The following is a 7,003-nucleotide window of genomic DNA, read 5'->3' as shown; positions in this document are numbered from 1 at the left end:
CTTGGGACGGAGCCGGTCGGCCGGTCCCCCGCCTCCCCGCGGGCCGCACCTGTTGCACTACATCTGCCACGCCGTCGTCGACGTCGTCCTCGTCGTCGTGATCCTGCCCGCCGCGATGCCCGCGCGTCCTCGGCCGTAACTCGGCGGGCGGGCGCGCACAGATACGCGGCTGTTTGCTGGCCGCTCATGACCAGACGCACTGTACCGCCGCTCAACATAAATTGTCGACGCTTATGTAACAACGAGCTCGCTCGGCCCGGCCCGGTCATTTGTATTGAAGATAGGCACCGCCGCCTCACCTTGGCGAAGGCCGCCCTTCCATCTCTCTCGTGCTCGTCGAGCGGCAGCGGCAGCAGCAGCAGCACCTGCAGCAGCACCAGGGTGGAGAGCGCGAACCGAGGGATACGAGAGGACGGCGACGAAGACGACGCAGCAAAGGTCGAGTGAGGTGCGGAAAAGAGGAAAAGAGGGGGGGGGGGGGGGGTTCGGGGGGTTCGACTGTTGGTCCGTCGATCTCTCTCGCACTCACCGCTCCGTCTCTTTTTGGGTCGGTGTGCGCACATGCACTTCACCCTCTCGCCGCCGGTGCCGGTCCCTGGAGGTCCCTGGAGATCCCTGGAGGTCCCGGACCGGACGGGTTGGCGCGAGGCCGCGGGGGGACAGTGGGGCATCAATAAGGAACCAGCCCCTCCCCCTTCCCCCTGGCCCCCGGCCTCGACCGGGCAAGGCGGGCAGCGCCCTTGACTCGGTCTCATCGGAAATAAGAAAATGAACTAAACGCCGCAAGAAATATAGACCGGCCTGACGGTGGCGGCGTGGGACTCCTCTCCGCTGCCACTAGGCACCTCGCCAGCTAGACGAGTGTGTAGCATGGCCGCTGCTGCTGCTCCTCCTGTCCTGTATTATTGCTCATCTCTCGTCGTATCTGCGCTGGCGTCTGCCGTGGGATACGGCGCTGTTGCCCCGCGGGTCCCACACACGCGACTCCGGGGGCCGCGGGGTGGCGGGGAGTACACCCGTGGCCAGGCCCGGTCTATTTTGGCCGGTGCCGCGCGCCGGAGAGGCGGTGAGGTATCCGCCCGGAGACACGGCGGCGGCCGGCCGGGGCGGGGCACGTGGACGGGGATCATCCTTCATGCCGGAGAGGCTCGTGGCGTCACGGCCGTGTCACCGCCGCACGTCACGCCGTCCACCCCGCCCCGCCCCGCCTGCCCCGCCCCGCCCCGCCCTCGCGGCAGCAACTTATTTAGCAGCGGACAGAAAAGAAGTCTCCCTGATCTCTATCTGCTGCTGTTGCTCCGCTCCGCGTCTTCCGGCGGCGCATAACGCCGCGAGTGGCGTGCGGGGCGGCCGATGCAAGTTTAGGGGAACTGGTTGGCGGACCCTTCACCGCCCCGCCCCGCCACACCCCGCCGCGCCCCTATGGTGACGCCCCGCCCGGGACCCGGCCGTAAAGTACACTTGTTGACCATGCCGTGCGTGACTACCGGGGCCGAAACATCCGAGGGCACGACGACAACGGGCAGAACAAGAAAAAATAATGATACGAAAGAAGCAGAGGAGCGGAGCGACTCCCGGTGACAACGGCAGCAGCGGCAGCAGCAGCGCGGGAGACCTCGGCTGGCGAGAAGAGAGTCATCATCGCAGCACCTCTGACAACAACAGTGCGTCTTTGACAAAAATGACAACCGTGAAAGCGAAAGTGCTGGCGGGCGCGCGCGCTTGCTCCCCGGCGGCCGCCGCCGTCGTGGTCGTCACCTCCTCGCCGCTCACCTGCCACACGACGACGACGACGTGTCGCTCGCACGTGTCGAGGGCGGCGATGAGAGGCTCTTAACGGCCGGACCGGACCGACCGAGCAAATAGGCCTGAAATCGTAAACACGCCTTTGATGGCCAGAGGCGTGCGCGCGACGCCCTGTCCCGCACCGCCCCGCACCGCCCGCCCCGCCGCCCTGCCTATCTTTCCCCATGAATCACAAGACGCGCGGGCCCCGGCCCCGGGCCCGGCCCGGATCACTGGACATAAACGATGTGCCCGGAGCGAGCAGCGCTTCTCATTTCTCACGATGGGGCGGGTCGGCGCGCGGCGGCCGCGGCGGCCCGATCCGTCTTGCGATTATTATATTAGCATCTCGTGATGGCGGCACGACGGAGCCTCGCAACTCGCGGCGCCACGCCTCGGAGATACGTCGGTTGTTCCTCTCCGATCCCGTCCCCGCCCATCCTTGACGACTTCACCGGGCCCGCGCGTGTCATGTTTGTAGAGTATCGCCGCGGTTTAGCTTCCGGCGTTATTTCTCATATCTGCCCGCCGACCCCGCCGCCGACGCGGTTTGATGAAGGTTTACGATCTGCCGCGGTATTTATGTGTCTTTAATTTATGTTGACCCACTTTACTAGAATGGCGACTGCGACTGACATTTTGTATCTTTCGAATGGCAGACAGTCGGAGTTTTGCTGGAGTGCTCGAGTGTCTTGCGCATTGCTCCGCCGGTGGCGCAGCGCTTTGTCTTCCCACCAGCAACCTGCGGAATCCCTGCGGGGCTGCTGTGCTGTACCATAGTTCTGTCAGCCGAAAAATTGTAACAAAAAAAAAAGAAAGAAATAATACGCCTCCTGCTCTGATCCGGATAATTTTATTATATAGTGCCTCTTTGCTTGCGCAAGTCGCTGCGTGGAGGGGCGCGGGGCGGGAGGGTGGGGCCTTCAGCGCGATTCAAAATGCCCAACACAACAGCGGTGTGGCGCGTCGCGGGCAGGACGGTAGGCTTTGCCTGACCGCCTGAGCCCTAACTAACCGTGTGGTCACGACAAAAAAAATGTCTTAAAAAAAACATGACGAAAATATCCACAAAATGCGTTGCATACTTTCGGATGGCGAAAAGAAACTGTAAAGAAAAATAATTACGTTGCATGAGTGCTTTTTGCGAGTACAGTGTAAGGTGTAAGTGAGGCTCCCCGGCCGCAGCGGCGACGAGGCCAGGCTCCCATAGAGTGCATATGAAAGAGCGTGGGCGCAATGAGCTCCAGTGCGGCCGGCGCTGGAGTGCGGCCCGCTCTGCGGCCAGGCTCCCCCATTCAGGAGCCAGACTAACATGACAGGAGCCGTGCGGAGGACCCCGAGCGCCACCGCCGAGCCAAGGACCCCGCGGCAGGCGGTGGCGGCGGCGACGTCGTCGTGATCGAAGCGGTTGGTGGTGCATTACAGTTAGAGGCGAGGCTGCTGTAGTGTAGGGCACACGAAGGAGCGCAGCTAGCACTCTCTGGGATGATTTACTCCTCGTGTGTTGTTAAGTGCCTTCATCGTCCTCAAATCGTGCAAGAAGGGAAGTGTTGGCCGCGCGCTGCGGCGAGGCTCGGTGTCCCGGTGGACGACGACGGGCGGACGACGCGTCAGGGCACCACGACACTCGGTGATTCTCTGCAGCTCTGTAATTCATTTATTTGTAGGGCATTCCGCTAAGTTTTGTCTGTAGCAGATTAATTTTCACCAAACTCGGGGTGCAGGGACGGGCGCAGATCACCCACCCTGTACGATAAATCAAAGAGTAATCTACTCAAGGTTCGAGTTTGTCCAAACTTTAATATAACTCTTACTTCATCACTTCATACCGACATTTTACCTTGCAAAAGGATTTGTTTTTCCACCATCTTGTTTTTTATTCCCCTCTTTTAACCTCGTTTTCGCTCTCTGCCTCACTGTTTTTATGGCCATTAAGTGCAGGGAGGTGTGTGGGGGTAGTGTGGGTCAGCGAGAGGTGAGAGAGGTGTGTGTTATCCGCGCGTTAAGGTGCGTTAGGTACCCTCCGGCTGCGGCCACATGCGCGACCAGCAGAGCCCCATCAGCTAAAGAGGTAATTTCCGGATGTCCTCGCGCAGGTGTGGGCGCGCTGACCAATGGCTGGCGGGGGGGCCGCGGGACACGTGACCGTCCGGTCCGGCCGCGAGTGAATGGGGCTGCAGTGTGTGACGGACGGACGGCCATTTTACTATCATTATTATTATTCACCACACACACACGTACACACACCGACAAAAAAGCTCATAACCACACATACACTCACATAGACCTACTCTTTCTCTCTAGCACACAGCATACATGCTACTCATTCACACTCAATCATTACTCACCTGATGCTGTTGGCGCGAAGAAAAAATAATATATACTCTTTGGTGGGCTAATTGAGTGTTATGGTTGGTCAGGTAGAAGAGGTCTCGGTCTCGACACCTTCAATACGATGGTGCTGGTCGTGGAATATGCCGTGTGCCCTCGCCTATGGAGATATAGCCTCATCCTGGTCAACCCAACATTTTCGAAAAAATGTGGACGGTCGTTATCTATGGCATTGAAAATTATTCGTTTGGTAGTAGTACGGAGTTAATAAAGTTCTTTTGATGTATTTCAGCTAATATTTCGCTGCGGCAGTGAATGAGGTGATGTTGTCGCTGTCCGTCCAAATGGCGTTCATTCACAGCTCAATTTTTCTTTTCTCTGTCTACCTGCGCGTGTGTGTGTTTGTGTGTTTGTGTGTGTTCGTCCCCGCGTCCATGTGTTCCGCTGTGTTGTGATGAATAAACTGGTAGTCATATTCCCAGCGCAACACTCGCTGGGCGAGGCCGGGCAGCCTTCAGCCTCAGTGAGGACGGGACGGGACGCGGGAGGTCGCCCCGCCTCGCCCGCCCCGCCCCACCCCGGCTGACCGCGGTTGGCGTTCGCTCCCGTTGTGGAATCTTCCCTCAACACATTATTTCTATGACTTTTGCAACTCATATGCTTGATTTCACATCTGGTAAACTCATTTCCCCCACCGCGAAAAGCAGACGCGGATTGTCCTCTTATCCTAACCAATAATAATTTTTGCAAAATCATTTTTGTTCTGTTTTGTTTTCTCCTCGGTAAACAAAATACAAGAATAATAATCCTCTCCAGGTTCCTGCTGCTGGATGCCGCGGCGGTGGCGCAGGTTCACGCCATCCAGCAGGCGTCGCGTCGGCGGCGGCGCGGCTTCGCGTATATATAAAAAAAGAGTCAGCATCGCCGCGGCCGCCGCGGCCCGCGCTACGCACCGCCTGTGTATGGAATATATGTACTGTACGGCCGACAGCGGCGGGGCGCGGGGCGAAGGGGTGCGGGGCCGCCTGATCCCGGAGCAGGTGATGATTCCGCGAAACACACCAAGGCGGGCCCCTCCTGCCCACTACTGCCACCTCTCGCGCCCCTGCTCCTCCTCACCATGCCGTCGGCGGCAGCCGCAGCAGCAGCAATGTTATGTTCATGTATGTGCTCCTAGTCAGACAGGTCTCCTACACGGTGCGCACGCCGTGCCCCTCGGCGTGCCCCTCGAGTGCACCGCCGGGCCGCCGCTGACTGGACTAATAGGCATCAAGCTCCTTCCCTTGTTCGACAAGCGGGCGGCGGGATAGGCTGTCACTGCGTCCAGCAGCGCGGCGGCGGCCGGGCGGTGAACGGGCCTAGGCTAGGAGGAGCGGTCCAGCTCGCGGGGGCAGCAGAGAGAAGGGAGCCCCGCGCGGTCCCGCGGGGGGCCGGGGGAGACCTCAACGCACCGCCGGACCCAAGCGCGAGGCACCCGCGACCACCACGGGCCACCCCTCGCCCAACCCCCTGCCCCCCCCCCCCCCCCCCCCCCCCCCCCCCCCCCCCCCCCCCCCCCCCCCCCCCCCCCCCCCCCCCCCCCCCGCGCCTCGCGCGTAACGAACCGCCGCTCCGTCCTTATCAGCGACGGCGCCGACCCACTTGTATCGCGGACTATATTGCCATTTCGATACTCTCGACTCTGATGTACAGCGAGAGGGCTCCTTGCGCGCACAGCCTTGGCCGGTGGTGACGTCGTCACAAAAATAAAACAGAGACAATAATATTGAAGGTCAGCTCTATCAGCTGTGCTGCACCTAGTAAAAGCTAGATAAGGCGAAAATAGTGAGTTAAACCATTCGAGTTTAACATTTTCTCACAAGAAATATCGGTCTTACGGCATTTCTTTGTTGATATCTTGTTATGGTTGTCAAACTCTCTTAAGCACACACCCATTGCCAGTTCAACACTACTAACAAATGCCGGTGTCATGTATTGATTTTTTTTAATTCTAGAAAAAGGGAAGTTGCAGTAAGGGGCTTCCAGCATGCGGACGGGCACCACGCACACACACACACACACACACACACACACACGTGCGCGCGTTCATACGGGCACGCTGGGCAGTAATCCGACGATGTGCGCCGCGGCTCAATGGTTTTTACTGATTGGCCACATATGCTTTTTTTCCGGTCATTCATTGGCAAAGAAGAATGAGGTTTGCTCAACGGGCAGCAAGAAGTTGACCCGGCCGCGCACGGCTGCAGGCTGCTGCTGGGCCCCCGGAGAGCACATATAACAAGCCCCTGACAGCCGACACGGTATATATGGAACCCGTGCGCACGCGGGGACAATATTTTTTTTCGTCCATTTCATAAGTTGCATTTTAATTATGGAATCGAGAACGACAAAACATAAAATATCAATAACTAGACGTGCGCATGAAGCAAGCAGCGCGCGAGAGTAGTGAGTGTCTCGTGAAGGATACAACTACGGCGCGCGGAGGGTCCCAACCGCAACGCCAGACACAATCAATCACTCTCGCACCCAAAATAATACTCATCGGTACTCTTCGTCGTCGTCGTTGTACTTCATGTTGTTATTATTTTTGCCGTGCGGCGCTGGTGGCGTGCCGTGCTCTATGCGTGGGAACGAGGCCCCGCAAAAGGAGGGAAGGGGTGAGGGGGGGGGGCAGAATGTAATGCAGGGCTTTAATTAAAAACACCGGTGACACAGCGCGTCGCCTCGCGCAGAGCGCTTCAAGGCGCAGCAAAGCGCGCAGCGCGCTCCAACTTTTATTGCCACAAATCAAAGTTGATGTACGTTGCTTACTGTAGACGCGACGGGATATAGAGAGGGGGTTGATGGTGATCCAATGACCCGACCTCCTCCCCTCCCTTCCCCCCCC

The sequence above is a fragment of the Frankliniella occidentalis genome, unplaced genomic scaffold (assembly GCF_000697945.3).
Source record: "Frankliniella occidentalis isolate FOCC.00 unplaced genomic scaffold, Focc_3.1 Scaffold306, whole genome shotgun sequence".
In the NCBI taxonomy this organism is placed as follows: domain Eukaryota; kingdom Metazoa; phylum Arthropoda; class Insecta; order Thysanoptera; family Thripidae; genus Frankliniella; species Frankliniella occidentalis.
Note: the sequence above shows the minus strand (reverse complement) of the source record.